Genomic DNA, 17,566 nt, shown 5'->3' with positions numbered 1-17,566 from the left:
TTAAATGCATGTTTTTTTGTTTTGTTTTATGAACGCATAGAATGCTTTGTGTGTGATCTTGCATGGTAGGGGTGGCAGTGATGTGGAGCTGTGTCTTGTCGATTCAACTCCACGTGAAACCCTCCTACGGTCCGGTGTTCATACTTCTCACCGAGTTGTTACATTTACACAAAACACGTGTGCGTTCCATAAGATTTCAAATCAGCATTGCGACAACGTTGTTCATCTCCTGTGCACAACCCTGCTGAGCAAGTGGTGGGAATTATATCCATGGGGACGACCACTTCATGAAAACATACGGCTGAAATGTCATCTCGTATACAACATCTTTGTAATACGTATTGTAAACACCTATAAAAAAAAAAACACCACATAAACAATTGTACAGAATTCGTAACGAGTCTACCACCTTGATTATTTCACAAAGCTGCGATGTAATGCGACGCAAGTTAAAATTAACGGCCTATCCATGGCCAGCAGTGGGGCGAGGCACGGCCGAAAAGCCCAATCTCAACCACGCTTATAGCGCCGCCCGTGAAACTGCCATCCCACAGAGCGGCAATTCACCAAAATTCTGGGTGGGAATGAATAATGAATACGCTATATATATGTTTTAAATATTTTTTTAAAAAATTGTTAAACGTGTGTTTGTTCTGTGTCCAACGCCACGCCATCCCTACGTGTCCATGCGTTGCTACTCTGCCTATAGTTTCCGGTAACAAGGCGAGGGGGTGCCGGTGGAGGGTTCCTCTGGCAGGAAGCCGATTGCTCATTTCCCCTATGAGGTCCGGCTGTCCACTACCCCCCTCCTCGCCCCCCCCCCCCCCCAGCAGAAGACCCTATGGGGGGGGGAGGGTTCCCTTCACACACAAGGCAGCCCATTGTTTGAATTCACCCGTTCGTTTTAGAAAGACAGAAGTTGCGCAGCACGAATTTACAAAAAATAAAACCCCTCTTTTAATTTCAAACAATGAAGACATACAGAGACGAACAAGGGGAAGGGTGTTACTGACAACGAATGACGACGACGATGATATTGATGGTGAAGATGTTGTTGTCAAAGTAAGGATGCGTCACGAGAACAGCCGAGGAGAGACGAGAGAGAGAGAGAAATAGAGAGACGAGAGAGAGAGAGAGAATCGCCTGCCGAGTGGGAGACCGAGAGCAGGGAAAGAGAAGTAGAAGGGAGAGAGCGGACGACACCCGCAGCAGTAGCAGCAGCAGCAGTGAGATCGCATCGACATAGTTCGGAGGACACGACCGGCCTGGAGCGGCTGGGGAAAGGAGGAGATTAGAGAGAATGAGAACTCAAAGGCTGACAACGACAACAACTGTTTGGAGAACTCACCATGATTTATGAACTGCGATTCATATAATTCATTTGCTAGTGTCCTTTAACCACAGATCGCTGTCTTGGAAGATGTACTTCTATCAATGCTTGATAACAGAATAATAATTATAATGATAATAATGATGAGGATACTTTTCTGGCCATGTTCATGGAGGTTTGGTGACAATGCTTTGCTATGCTGGGAGTTTTGGACCGTTTCAGGTATCACCGATGCTAGCCATGACTTGGAATTGATTTCAGGTCACCGGGTTCATAGGGCAGTGCAGGAACATGGCCTGTGCCCCGCTCCACAAGCACGCGCTGACCGGCATACTTGAAGTATGGTGATCGAACAACTAACATGACTGAAATGGTTAGTGCGTGTGTGCGTGCAAAGGTTGTACATCACTTATCTAAATTGCGTACATAGAGAATTTTTTTCTAGCAATAAGGCCGTTTGACCAATACGTTTGTATATACACATCTACATGTGATATTTTTCTTGCGGCAACAAAGCATTTGGATAATGGTTCAGAGGGGAAATTGATCCGGTGGAAGGGGCCTTCAATGCTGCCTCGTGGGGGCACAGACTCGGGATTAGAAACAAGATGCATCTTTGTACTGCAAGTCAAAGAGCCAGCCGTATTAAGAAGAGTCGCAATTTGAACCGAGAGAATCAAAAAGAGATTTCGCAGACAGTGGCACTTTTGTGTGTGTGTGTGCGTGCGCGTGCGTTTCAGCAGGGGAGGGTGGGGGCAATGTCTCCGCTCAGCTCACGCGAGGTCCCACTTTCTGTTGTTGTTGTTGTTGTATCGTCTGCAGGCCGGCAGGGCGAACAAGTGGAAAGGTCTCTCGGTTCAGAGGCCTGAGTTGAGAAGGTCGGAGCGGATGAATTGCCGCGTGATGAATGGGTGGTTTCTCGCGCAGCATCGCAGAGATTCCTCGTCGCAGCTCACGCTGCTGGATTGGCTTCGTTCGGTGTCGGCTCGACATTAGCGGGCAGTGGGAGCCCAGTGTCGCTGCTTAGGAAGAGACGAATGAAGCAAAAATAACGTTAGCAATAACTCTACTTTCCTGAGCGCGTGGGTTTTTTTCGCAGCCCAATAGAATTCGTAATTGATGTTTGGCTTCTGCCACTTAAATCGAATCGGTGGTTCCTCTGACGTCGTGACATCGATCAATGGGGCCGACGCGGTTATTCTGACTTCTGTTTGATTTTACTCTGACCTCCTCGAACATGCCCTGAGGACGTTTTGAGGTAGCGACACGAGTGCACGTCGCGTGTCTTTATTAGCTACGGTCGGTTGTGAGAATTGTCCTTCGGCTTGCGACAACAATTGGGGCGTTAAATTTTTTATTTAAAGCTTTCGTGACTGCAGGTATTCATATTCTTGGTTCTTTCGGTAAAGTCACGTAGAAGGGAAACAATAAAATAACAAAAATATAAAACAATACAAATTCTCACGACGTTTCGACTGCAGCACAAGCAATCATCTTCGGGTGTGAAAACCGTAACAAGAATTTTTTTTAAAAAAAGTGTCGGTTTTTTAACAAGAACAAAAAAACGCCACTTTTTTCAAATTTTCTTGTTGTGGTTTTCACACCTGATGATGATTGCTTGTGCTGCAGTCGAAACGTCGTGATAATTTTATTGTTTTATATATGTTTTGTATTTTGTTGTTTCCCTTCTACGTGACTTTACCGAAAGAACCAAGAATATAATTGGCGCGTTGTTAAAACGCTCGTGACAATTACATTTTGAGTCAGCGATGTCGGGTGGCGGGCGGGTGGAGGGTTCCACGACAGAAATAAATTGGCCCAGATCATTACGTGGCCAAATTCAAAAATCTATTATGGGTCAATACTTACCTGCTCATTATAGATATGATTAATTGCATACACCTCCTCCTCCTTCCTCTTCATACACAGCCCATCTATGTATATACCGGCCACCACTAGTTGTTCTGTTCACGACACAATCACAACACCAAGAGCGCATTTCATAATACAATGGTGGGGGAGTGGGGGGGGAGAAGATGCCAATGTTTTATCACGTGGCATCGCTACACATATGATGCGTTGATTTGTCAACGTAATTTGTAACAACGCTGCCAGCGAAGTCAAGGCATCTCCCAACTCCAGTGTGCGCGATGGAGAGACGGGACGGGGGGGGGGGGTGTTTTGCCGTGCTAATTGTAACCCGCAGGTCCTCCTACAAAGGGAATAATTTTGGTCTCAAACTGCTCATCACATATGAATTGCTTGAGGTGGCCGGATGACTCAGATGAGAGTGCTAAGTCGACTCCGCTGTAGATCCTTCCTGGGTTTGAATACTACAGGTAGCCGCCCATCGTTAAACCGGGTTCTCAAGTCCAGCGAGTTGATGGCCGCATGCTAGAGACTGAATATACATGATTGTTTTCGCTGTCAGGCTATGCACATTACTTTGCGTCAGGGTGAGTGAGAAAGTGGTGCCAACTTGTGTGGTTAAGAGGCCACGCGAAGAGATTTTTAGAAGTAGTTCTGTGATATCTCCTTCCGTGGGCCATTCTCGAACAAGGATTTGGGAGTGCTCCCTAGTGACGTCGACAACGCAGGATAAACACCTGGGTATTATTAATATTCTAAAATCATAATACTCTTCTAACGACGTCGTTATCGGCATCATTCATCTGACAATGTATCTCCATTCTGTCATTATTTTGAATCGTTGTCCAGAAACCGGTTATGGAAATTACACATTCCTATAGCAGCAAGCAGTCTCTCCGGAGAACAACCACTGTTAACTAATCAGTGGGATTTTAATTTCTTACAAAATATATTTTTTATTTTACCAGGTAAGGCCCACTAAGCCATGTAGCTCTTTTTCAGAAGCAACCTGGGCACAAATGATAAATGAACCAAGTGGCTTATCACGTGGAAATGTATAGCAACCAAATACTCTTAAACGCATGCTTCTCAATGTGGAGGGAAAAATCGGAGGACCCAGAAAAAAATCTTCGCGACCACGGGCAGAGCACGCAAACTCCAAATTTCCAGGCATCGTCAGGGTCGGGATCGAACACACGACCTCCTGTATATTAGGCGAGTTAGTTAACATCTCGCCACCATGGCGCCCCTAGATGCAAGCCAAGCGCTCCTAATAGAACGGCACCCAGGCACAGCTCCCATCGTTAACGGCGCAGTGGCGACACGGTGCCGAGTGGCACAAGGAAATTGGTTACCAAGACTACGGCACACATTGGCTGACCCACAATGCAGTCCTTGGGATTTCCCGGGACTCCTGGACACGGGGCCGTGTCCACGCTGCCTAATTGCCCCGCGGGAGAGAAAAAATCGCGCGCCGCGCGGCCTTGGAGTCCAGCTGATGAACCCGCAGGCTCTGCGCGTTTCTCTTTGCAATTGCACGCCTCTGCGTCATTATGCTAATGCACCGGGTAAAAGCGCAGCCATGCAATTGCTTTGCTCATGCCACTGTCAGCGGAACGGCCTCCACGAGAGTGATCTTCGAGAGAGCTCCTTGCAGTGGGTTAATTGGCCTACTCTTCCACATCCCGTGGAAGGTCACTCCTGAGAAATCGTCTCGAGACTCAGTGAGGATTGTGCTGGATAATGATTTTGGCGACTGGATAATTTAATTATAGAACAGTGGACATGTTGTATCTGGGCCTGATCCAGGTCCAGACACAACAAGCCCTGCCTAAAATGAGTGCACGATGCGGTGTGTCAATATCATCATTGGGGAAACAAAGGTGGTCCCAACGTAAATAGGAGCTCGCTAACACGAGGCTTGTTGCAGAAGTCTGCTTCTGTATGGTTACACCATGTGGACCGTGTGACACAGTGGTTAGCACACTGCACTCTAAAACCGGTGACCAGAGCTTTATTCCCATCCACGGCCTACATCAACGACAAGCAGAATGTGAACCAGTGGTCAAATTCTTACACCCCAAATTCGCGCTGACCAGCGCGGTGAAGTATGGTTAAACAATCCCCATAACTGACTTCACATGCGGAGGCCTTCATCCGGCTGTGGATTGGCAAATGGCTATGGAAATAAAATAAAAATCTATCCTATCCTTTGTCTCAATGAGCTCTCACCTGGCATATGACAAAATACATGTTAAAATGCATGTATTATACACACATGCATATGGACGTATGTATACAACTTCTGAAATGATATGTTGAACATCCGCGCGTGCGTGTGAGCGCGAGCGCGCGCGCGCTCGAGCAAATCCGTGGCTGCATTGTAATCCCCCGAATTAAAATAGAGGGGATATATTGTGAGCCCGGAAGGAGCACAGTGAGAGACGTATGACTGACTTCCCTTGGTCGTGCACCTCGTGAATGTGCTCGGACAGAGGCGGAATTTGATCTGTGAACGCGGCAAGTTGCGGGCCCCCTGCACGTTGCCCGCGCATACAATGGGATGATTTTGCGTGAGAGCGCAAAGCAGCAGCCCCGGGGGATGCATTGCGCTCGATACGAGGGACAACGCTTGGCCTTGTGGAGCGCGAACAGAGAGAGCGTGCGGCGCGGTGGGGTGGAGTAACCCGAGCTGGTGTTGGTGGTTCAGCAGCGGAAGGACCTGCAATCTGGTGGTGACTTTCGCATCGAGTAAGCCTCGCAATTTCGAGCGGAGCGAGGAACGCGGAACGTTGCAGCCGATATTCTGCTTTTATGATTCAGAATCAGAAAATGTATTTATACGGGAAGAATCCGATGACCTATGAAGCTATTTTTGTTACAGATGTTCAGTAGGGGCGAGTAAGAACGTTACAACAACAAACAATACGAAAACATGATAGTAATCTAAAGTATAGGAAAGTTAAACAATCAATTACAAAATGTACAAGTAAAACTAAATGTTTTTTTTATCTTACCAGGTAAAGCCCACTGAGATATTAAATTATTTTAAAGAAGCAACCTGGATATCACAATTAATAGCTCAACAATGTGACTTATCATGTGGAAATTAATATCAGCAGAATAATCGAAATACTCTGAATGCATGTGTTTTTTTTATAAATGTGGAGGGAAAACCCGGAGGACCCTGAGAAAGAAAATCCACGCGTCCTCGGGGAGAGAGGGACTCGCAAACTCCAAATATACAGCAGCAGGCGTCAGGGTCGGGATGGAACCCACGACCTCATGTATACCAGGCGAGGTAGATAACATCTCCTAGCTACCGTGGCACCCCACACAAGTCTCGTGCCCTCCCTCCCCCTTCACCATCCCGCACTGAGCAACGCAGTGAAGTATGGCCAAAGAACCCCAATGCAGGGGCAGATCCAAGGGGTGGGTGATGACGGTGATGGATATGATCGGTTCCCCCCTTGAGACCCTGAATATTGGCATTTTATTTATATTTTAATAATGTATTTAAGCAGATTGAGATTGTTTCTCGATCAACCAATGCACCCATGTTCACTAAACAAAAAAAACTATTTGGGAACACAGTTGCGGTTAATTTTACAAATGCTTGATTTGGGGCTCTGACTCACAGAGACGGTGGCTTTATTCGGAGAGTCCTTTCCCAGCTCCCCAGCTACAGACGGCAACTCTGGAAGCCTCCAACATCGTGTTACCAGATTTATTTCCCGGGTTGAAGTTCGCGCTTTTTACAAGCTCAGAGCTCTGGAAACACGGGATGTAACTGTTTATGTCTAAGAAGCTTAAAATAAAAAAACAATGGAAACAAAGAAGCAACGGAGGAGTTTCAAAGTCGCGCCCGTCAAAATGTTCACGAACACTGGAGCGCCGATGGTTATTTGCCGTTTCCTCTTGTGCTTTGTCGACAAGCTGTGATGCCCTGTCATGCGCGCATTTGCCAGATGAAGATGCCCCTATGCTCCTGGCATGAGGGTTCACTCTTGAGCAAACGTGGCTTATGAAATGCAGTCCTGTAGCTGGACATAGAATGTGTATTGTGCATTGCACTGGCAATGAATGTCAGTGTGACATTTTAAGGAGTACTTTGCAGACCCTGCAAAGGACGTGGACAATCATGTTAAGTACGATTGCGACGTGGCTTTCAAGTTTCAAGTTTATTTAACCAGGTGAAAACTCAAGAGACCAGGATGAGTTCCATTTGCAAGAGTGACCTGGGGCATTGTTCAGCCAGGGGGGGAGGGGGGGGTGATTGACTGCGATATATCATCCCAATTGGATTTAACTGTTGGCGCAGTATATCGTCCAATTGGGCCAACAATTTTGATATAAATATTTTATCCACCATGCTCGATAAAGGAATAAATGTTCGTTAAAAAATAAACACCGCGGTGTCAGACGTACACGGTTGCACACTTGCCATTTTCATCCACGAAACCTACTCTGTACTGCCACCTCCTGGCCACGTCGCATGGGTTTTAGGAGGTTGCGCAAAATCTCTACGGGATCCACCGATCCTCACCTTCAAACCTGTTGGTGACAGCTGTGCACCGCTGTATCACAGCTTTGCACCGCTATCTTTAGAGTATTTGGATGCTGTAAGTGTCCACGTGATAGACCACTTCGTTGAGCTATCATTTGTGGCCAGATCGCTTCGTACGGATAGATTTAATAATTTTCTATCGTGGGTTCGACCCTGACCCTGACGTCTACATATTTGGAGTTTACATGGTTCTTCCCGTGGCCCTGTGAATTTTTATATGGGCCCTCCGGTGTTTCTCCTTCACATTGAGAATTGACGTGCGTTTTAGAGCATTTGGCTGCGATACATTTCTACGCGACATGCCACTTCGTTGAGAGCTATCGTTCGTGGCCAGGTCGCTTCTGAAATAACAGCTCAATAGCTCAGTGGGCCCTTACCTGGTCAAGAAAAAAATAACGACAGCTTTTAGTTTAGTTAACGTTTGGAACCGTGGAGGGGAACATGAGCATCACGCACACCGGGGGAATCGGGGTGGTGGGGGGGGGTGGGGGGGCTTGAACACTGGGGAGGGGCAGGGGGGCACATGGGGCCTGCTTTTTTTGTCAATCCCGAATAAGGGGGGGGGGGGGGTGGAGGCTGGGCCACAAGTGGCGTGTTCTACCGCGGGCCTCCGTGGTACCTCTGGGACCGGGGACGCCCGCACGTGCGCACGCGGAAGCACCTCGTCAGGCTGCGCCCACACAAGAGGATTGGGGGGCAGTGACTGAACAGCGGGGGCGGCTACGGTGGTTGTTAGTGCGGCGGTACAAAAGAGACGCTCGCGCGGAATTGCAAGCGCGCTCGCTCGGTTTAATCATCCGTGCTTAATAGGCGTGCGCTATACAGGTCTATAGAGCGCGGTGGAAGTAAAAATCGGTTACTTCGGAACAAGCGGGACTTTGTGCACCTGTATTGTTAAATATGCCGCTCCAGCTCCCCTCCCCACCTCGTCAAATGCTCATGAACGAGGGCAGCGTGCGCGAGATGCAGCGATAATGCTGCCGGTGCCTGCATCCGCCCATGCAGATGCCCTTCCGATACTAGTTTGTGGATTTTATTTCATTTGCGGGTTGTGTGAGCCAGCCCGGGCCTGAGCTCTGTGCATCTGCAGAGAGCTAACACAACCTGTGAGATGATAGTGCATCGATCAATGTAAATGTTTTTTTTTATTCCCCACCCCTAATTAAATGATCGTACTCTGCGCTTAATGATTTTAGATATACCGACAGTGTGTTTACACGTTTTTACTCTGGTTATCCCTTGAGGAAAGACTTTTGGTCTCAGTGGCCTCGCGGTTGCTTTAAATAGACGAAGCGCTTTTTACATTTTTCTTACTCACAAAACCCAATTTTAAAAGAACGTACTGTCAGCCACTTTTACATAATCGGTTGACCCAGAAACAGTTTAACGCGCAGGCTTTCGCGACTAGTATTATTTGTAATAAAGGGGTTTTTCTTTCGTTTGTTAGATCGCGGCAATTATGAATGCATCGTTAACCCGCCACCACCCCACACGGCCAATTTACTAAGGTTTGTCACGTAAACAAAACGTGCCAATTAGTTACTACTTCAGCACGCCGGCTGTGTGTTGGAGAGGAAATCCACAACATTTACAATTTGAGTGCCGTTACGTTCCGCTGCTAATTATAATTACATTCAGCATCATCGGGCGATTTCTGCCAGGATTGTAGTAACCAATTGGCACGTTTCGCTTACGTGACATGCTTTACTAATTGTCTGTGTCGAGCGGTGGTGAGTTAAAGACATATTTATACTCATGCGATCTAACACCAACAAAAACAAACCTTCATTATGACTCAGAACAATTTGGGAATGGATATGAATTGCATCGTATTTGACTTTTTGTCCATTTTAGAACTCTGCTTGACTCACTTGATGCTTCCCTGGATAAACAAAGGGCATTGTTGTAATACGTTTTTACCCTTTTACCTGGCACAAAAACTGACACCTTTATACAAGGAATCATGTTTGTTTGCATTTTGACTACTTGTGTTGTGGTTATTGCAAACATGATCCCTTGTATAAAGGTGTCAGTTTTTGTGCCAGATAAAAGGGTAAAAACCCATTACTATATCTTGTTACTGGCAAAGGAGGTCCCATAATGTAAGTGCTTACCCCGAGCTCTCAATACTCTGATGGTGCGCTGTTTTTGAGTTGTATGCCTTTTGGCGTCTTCTGGTCCAACACCAGTGGAGACTGGGCTCTAAGAAAAGTCGTCTCGGGTGTGGACCAATCAAATTCAAGGACAGTGCATATTATTATCAGAGTTGTCTTTTTTGTTTGCATTTTGACTACTTGTGTTGTGGTTATTGCAAACATGATCCCTTGTATAAAGGTGTCAGTTTTTGTGCCAGATAAAAGGGTAAAAACCTATAACTATATCTTGTTACTGGCAAAGGAGGTCTCATAATGAAAGGGCATTGTTATTACTTGTGGACTGATTGCACACACGTGTTTAATTTATGCAACTTTTTACGGGTTCATCTTCTTTGGTTCTTTCGGTAAAGTCACGTAGAATGAGAATAAAATAATAAATTGATAAAATAAAATAACAGCGCTGTCCTACCAGACAGTCTCGTCCCTTCACCTGATGAAGGCGGCTTGTGTTGTGGCCGAAACGTCGTGAGAATATTATTGTGTTATTTTATTTTATCAATTTATTATTTTATTCTCATTCTACGTGACTTTACCGAAAGAACCAAAGAAGATGAATCATTGCAGTCACGAAAGCTTTAAATCGAAATTTTTACGGGTTATATTTTGCTCCCTGTTCTCATTGGGACTCATCAGCACGGCGTCTGTTTCGCAGTTGTCTACCTTTGAATCACTGCTTGCTGTTAGTCAGTCACAACGTTGCTCGCATTTATCGTGACGGTGTGCCAAAAGGTATGAGCGCCACAATGCACTTCTTCAGGAAACGCTGACGATTCTTGCATGTGCGTCAAGGCCGTGTATTATTATTTTTTACACACATCTGTGGGCTCTCGCCATGGTTATGAGACATGAGCACAAGGAGTCGTCTCAGTTTCTAAATCGTCGTAGGTGAAAATGGTTAAGATTAGTTAGCGAGGAAAAACGCACATTGTGAGTTCTCTAAATTGTTAGTCAGCCTGAAATGCCTTCGTCCAGCAGTGGATTGACAAAGGGTAAATTTCGATTTAAAGCTTTCGTGACTGCAGGCATTAATCTTCTTGGTTCTTTCGGTAAAGTCACGTAGAATGGAAATGAAATAATAAAAATAAAACATAATAAAATTAAATTCTCACGACGTTTCGGCCACAACACAAGTAGCCTTCTTCAGGTGAAGGAACATTCCTGTCGGGACGACAGCGCCTCAATGAACACTGCTAAGCTTGGCAGCGTCTTTTAAGCTGGGTGGGAGGAGCAGAGCGCCTTGACAAAGGAGTTTACATATCAACCGAATAATTTAGCATTGAAGTAGCTGTGTTAATGTGTTGGATTAGCAGGGTGTTAAAGTCAGAAATTAGCATGTGACTGGGAAATTAGCACACACTAACATCATGCTAGGAGGTGAGGTGAAATAAATAGACGACAGGAAGCATTGGGGGCAAAAGCTGTGATGATGCGAAATTGATGACAGTCGACGATGACGAATGCATTGAATGAATGGAGAATGAGTGGGAGCCATTTGAGAGTACGAAGAGCGAAAAGATAACGGTGGCCGTTGTGAGGGGGGTGGGGGGGATATTAAGGAGTCGTGGGTTGAGCGAGGTGACAATAAGTGAGTTTTGAGTGCGGAGCGGACAACATAGTGAGCGAGGGTGACCGCTTCATGTGGGTGGGCCTTCTAACGGCAGAAAGTGAATCCACTCCCCACGGCCCCGCTTAGCGATCCCCTTCCTCCCCCTGTCGTTTCCCTCCCCCCCCCCCGCAAAAAAATATGTAAAATGGTAAAACATAAAAAAAAACTCACCGCGAGTCATCTCTTATTTACATTTCTGCAAGCGCCGCTCCCGCAAAAGACTTAAGGCTGCACCGCTCTCGCGTGGCCCAGTGGCCCAACTGAAATGGCCTCCGAAGAATTTCCTGCTCGAACATTTTTACTTCAAATTCTTGGTTCTTTCGGTAAAGTCACGTAGAAGAGAAATAATAAAATATAACAGTTTTATTTTCATTATTTTATTATTTCCCTTCTACGTGGTGACTTTACCGAAAGAACCAAGCATATGAATCCCTGCAGTCACGAAAGCTTTAAATCATTTTTACTTCGCTTTTTCTCCTGCTGTCTTTCTCTCTCTCTACCCTCCTGCGTTATTGCGTTCTCACTGCGTGTCGCTGTTCTACTCTACGACAGGAGGCGGTGGCTATCGGTACGACGTCAATCAAAGCGATGCACAGGGTTATGTGGAGGCGAAGGCTGAGAAGCGGCGGATAAGGAGAAAGGAGGGATTGTTTGCGTAACAACGATGGGCCAATCGCCTTGTTTCCATGAGTTTATCGCACATCCAACGGTGTAAAGTGAGTGGCAGCGGCGTTGATAAAATGACGACGTGTTTGCGAAACGACGTAAAAAAAGGGGGAACCAGCTGCTGTCGGCTTGGGTCGTGAGGTGGCCAAGACCTACGATTAGCAGGGTTGGCTACGCACGGCGCGAAAGAAGTTGAACATACACAAGACAAGCTGGTGGGGGGCGTGGTGGATACAACGCAGTCAACTTGAATAAGACTGTAAACAAAACGTTAAATTAATGATAAACAGAGTGAAGGGATGCTGATGCCCCCACGATACTGGCCTGGAGATGTCAGCGCAACAGTCAATTCCGCGAAAATCTCGACAATAACTGAGAGGATGGCAGGGGTGGGCTCAGAGGAATTGAGTGTTACGCCTTCGGAACGTGCGGGGTTTCTCTCTCGCTACATACCCCAGTGTCATCCCACAAGGCGAATATTCATTAATAGCATTGGCACAAGGATCACAAATGCATGGTCCTCTTAACAAGAGAAACTTGGATAAGTCAAACAAAATCTGTTTAATATTACTCCGACTGCTGCATGTATGAAGCAACATCCATTGTTTGCTTAGACACGGAGGCCAATTATCTCGTTCCGTTTAGTTTATCGTGCACATCCAACGCAATCTGTCCGTCCGATCTGCTGGAGGGGGGGGGAGTGCCTGAACGAAACCGCGGAGGGTTGCGTGTGTGGCGTGTTTATTGTTGCTCTCGGTGGAGGATAGCTTAAACCCCCGGGCACTTTTGCAACAAGACAAACAACAACAACGCCTGGCCTGGAAAAATAACTCCCCCCCCGCCTCTATCGCGTTGCCATCATCGACCGCGGATTTGACGGCCTAACGTTCCACGGGTGTTTGCAGGGACGTTGTAACGCCGCTCTTTGGCCAGCCACGGGCCGAAAATGGCCACCAAAAAACGTGAAGGGGCCAACGACGAACTAAGCAACTTATTAAAGGCTGCGAGCGGATATATGGGTGTAAACACGCGTCTCGGAATTCAGAATCGGAATATGGATTCATGCTGGAGGAAACCGATGAGGGATAAAGCTCCTTTTTCACAGATGTCCAGGCGATTTGAGCAAGGTCGTGATGATGAGGGCTCGGGGGAAAGAGACGGACGAGAGGGCAATTGTGCGTGGGACAGAAAAGTGTTGTGGCCTTCACGTGTGGTGAGTGCGAGTGAGTTCGCGAGTGTGTTGGTGAGTGTGTTGCCGTGACCTGCAGTGTGGTGAGTGTGAGTGTGTGTTGTCGTGACCTGCAGTGTGGTGAGTGTGTGTTGTCGTGACCTGCAGTGTGGTGAGTGTGTGTTGTCGTGACCTGCAGTTTGGTGAGTGTGAGTGAGTGTCTTGGTGAGTGTGTTGTCGTGACCTGCAGTGTGGTGAGTGAATTCGTGAGTGTGTTGGTGAGTGTGTTGTCGTGACCTGCAGTGTGGTGAGTGTGAGTGAGTGAGTGTCTTGGTGAGTGTATTGTCGTGACCTGCAGTGTGGTGAGTGTGAGTGTGTGTTGCCGTGACCTGCAGTGTGGTGAGTGTGAGTGCGTGTTGTCGTGACCTGCAGTGTGGTGAGTGTGAGTGAGTGTCTTGGTGAGTGTGTTGTCGTTACCTGCAGTGTGGTGAATGTGAGTGTGTTGGTGAGTGTGTTGTTGTTACCTGCAGAGTGGTGAATGTGAGTGAGTGTGTTGGTGAGTGTGTTGTTGTTACCTGCAGTGTGGTGAATGTGAGTGAGTGTGTTGGTGAGTGTGTTGTTGTTACCTGCAGTGTGGTGAATGTGAGTGAGTGTGTTGGTGAGTGTGTTGCCGTGACCTGCAGTGTGGTGAATGTGAGTGAGTGTGTTGGTGAGTGTGTAGTCGTTACCTGCAGTGTGGTGAGTGAAATCGTGAGTGTGTTGGTAAGTGTGTTGTCGTTACCTGCAGTGTGGTGAGTGTGAGTCAGTGTGTTGGTGAGTGTGTGGCCGTGACATGCAGTGCAGTGTGAGTTCGTGAGTATGTTGTTGGTGTGTTGTTGTGACCTGCAGTGTTGTGAGTGTGTTGGTGAGATTAACACAGCCGTTTTGACTGATGTGAAATCTAATGATGTTTTATTAGGTTCATAAACCTCAAAGTCTTGGCACAATTCAAGTTGAGTTATATTTTTTTAAATATCAAATATATGAAAATTTTATTTGAGCATTTTGGACCATCCAAAGTGACGGGGCAAGAATGCGAGATTTGTTTCTTTTGAACTTGAGCCTTCAGAAAAGTTTGTGCTTGAGGGTTTGGAATTGTACCGAATCCAAATGTCAAATCACATTTTAATATCGGACAACCATTTTTTTTGCCATGTTGAACCCCGCCCCCCACACCCCCCCACAACTATGAGAGCCAATCTGTGAACTTTCTTGGTTGTTCAACTGGAAGAAAATAAAACTAAAAATATTTGGATGTCTTGAGGTGAAAACCAGATACGTTCTCTGCAATTGTAATTCTTGTGATTTATAAATTCCATCCGTGAGTTTTCCCTCACTCGTGTCATACTTCTAGTGGATCGCTCACTAGATTTCCATTGTTCATAGTTATGGTTATTTACTGTTATTATAATTTGCATTCGATGTGACGCCTGTAAGCTGTCACTTCCCCATGTGACACGCTTTAGCATTTTTGGCCAGGGCATCACGTAAGCAAAGCTTCTTAGATACACTTTTCTTGCACTTTTTAGTCTCTCTCTCTCACAATAACTCTGTGAAAGCGTGAAAGGTGATTTCTCATGTGAAGTGTGAAGTGTTTGCGTGCGTGAAGAATGCGGTAGTGTAGAGGTTGGCGCGCTGCGCTACGAACCCGGCGACGCGAGTTTCGATTCCCGCTCACGGCCAACACCCAGTGACGATGATCTGAGCTCGTCCTGGGCCTCACCAAGGTTGACTCAGCCTCAAATGAGTACTTGGTGCGGTGTGTGTGAACATCGCCACTGAGGAGGCAAAGGCGGTCGGGCGTGGTGCAGGCCACCCACCCCCCTCGTGTGCCGTGCCGGCCTTCATAGGTGCTCGCTAACAGCACTTGTCCCAACAGTCGGTGAAGGTCTACACGGGGGATCTTTAGCTTTGTCTTTGAAGAATGCGAGTGATTTTTGCGACGACGTCAACGTTGAAGGGCGCAGAGTCTCCATCTATTTATTTATTCGCCTTATGATATAGGTAAGCAAAAATGTCACGACAAGTATCATTGCTCATAGCCGTCGTATGATTGGTGATGTCATTTGTCCAAAGCACCGCACGCGGGTTGCGTGAACGTCTTCAGAGGCCGCGTCTTTTTCTTTCCACTCAGAGCAGCGTTTTGTGTCGCTCGTTTCGCCGGTTGTTATGTATCGATACTTTTTTTGTTTTGTTTAATGTATTCCTCCGGTCCTTTCGAAAAATGTGCTTCTTCTGAGCGAGCTTTTGTAAATGTATCTCGAGCAACCCGAATGCTCTGCGGTTCTTGCCGTGCGGATATGGCGAGAGGAGTCATCGCCATCTGTCTGGAACGCTCTTTCCTTCCGATCTTCGGAAGCCACCGGGATCTGTGCACTTTTAGATCATCTCCAGTGAAAATTCATTTCTTTAGAACTGCTTTTTGTGTGTTTAGTTTGTTGTCCTTCCCCCGCACCTCCGATTAGCGCGGTTGGCTACGTGCTGTGCGAAATAAAGTTTCAACCTACACACGTGCATCTCGCGGCTTTTACGTCCTGGAACTCATCTGTCAGGCGTGAGGATAAAGACAGCTCGCGTTGGTATGAAAGGTATTTTAATGGCTGGACAAGAGTCAAGCTCACTTCCACTATCACCGCTTCTCTCTCTCTCTCTGTGACACTATTGAAAAAAAAAATGGTTTTAAATCAAAAGTGCCTTTCAGCAACTTGCTTAAGTAAATTATCGACAGCGGCCTTGCGGTAGGGTTCAGTGCTAGAGAAAAATGCCTTTCAGCTCGCCACCTCAACACTGCCTTTGTGTGGAGAAGACCATCCCAGAGAGGCCGGGGGACTGCTCACTTTGCCGTGCTATTGTACGTCACGCCATTGGCAAGCTGACAGCCAGAAAGAAGTGAAGATTAATGGATAATCATGCCCCCCTCGAAACCCAAATAGCTAAACAATGACGCAGCATCCACATTGTTCACTTGAAATGACTGCAGCTTCAAGTAACCACTGGCTAGGTTAGAGTCCGACAAGGATAACGTAACGATTTTATTATTGAATGTGTGTATATATATATCTAAGCTTCACTTCTGTGCCTAAAAATAGCTGCAGCTCAGCGGAATCATGTCCAGCGGGAGCTGCGTTCAGCATCGGGAGGCTCGTAGGTCACAGTTAATGAGCTCACCTCCAAGTCCAACATTCCTGAGTTGAACGCCTGCCTCTTGCCATTGTTGTGGCAGCCACAGGGTAAGGTGTGATGATGCACTTTTCCTGTTACAATAGCTTCACCCTCTCCCAATTTGTCCTCATTTATCTCCCCACTTCTCTCGCCTCTCTGTGTTGCCTGCAACGTTGCCCGTTAATGCGTTATTTTCATACGTACTGTAGGCAGTGTCACTGACGAAATGTGATGAGTCGTGATTTTTTATTATTATTAATTGTGCTGTTGGCGTTGTGCCACGGGAAGAAGTGTCCATTCCGAGGGGCCCCTGTCAGCAGTGTATCATCCCGTGTGAGACGACAGCCCACGGAAAGCAGATACCATGGGAATATTCACGAGATGACATTAAGTGGTCTCTTATCCACAGACCAGGGTGGCAGTGCTCGCTCCCACACGGCAGCACAGATTTTACAGTTCCATCACGTGGTAGTGAAAACCGATATTAATACGCACTCATATTTTGTTTTGCTTTACAAATTAAGCGAAAAAACTGATTTAATTATGCTGTGTGTGTGTGTGCAATCATTGGGAGCCAGACGAAGGTGATGAACGCGCTACTGTCCCACGTGATGAAAGGGAGATAGAATCCGCCCGAGATGACGACCACCAATGGAGATGGAAGGATCAGCTCACGTGCAAGAAGCTTGGTGGATTGCTGCATCATCGAAGAAGTTCAACACACACGCGCATTATTGTAAATGTTGTGGATATGCGCTCCAACACACCGGTGTGCTGTTGTAGTAACGAATTGGCACGTTCTGTTTATGTGACAAACCTTACTCATTGGCTGTGTCGGGTGGTGGCGGGTTTAACGACACATTTATATTTACGCGATCTAACCTCCCTCCACCCCCCCCCCCAAAAAAACAAACAAACCCTACATTATAGATACACATGCATGCACGCACGCATACATATACCCAAGCCTGCCATCGTGCTCGCGAGACAAAGAGATCAACAT

Source organism: Petromyzon marinus, chromosome 23 (genome assembly GCF_048934315.1).
Source record: "Petromyzon marinus isolate PM22_M1 ecotype Great Lakes invasive population chromosome 23, UKy_Petmar_22M1.pri1.0, whole genome shotgun sequence".
Lineage (NCBI taxonomy): Eukaryota > Metazoa > Chordata > Hyperoartia > Petromyzontiformes > Petromyzontidae > Petromyzon > Petromyzon marinus.
Note: the sequence above shows the minus strand (reverse complement) of the source record.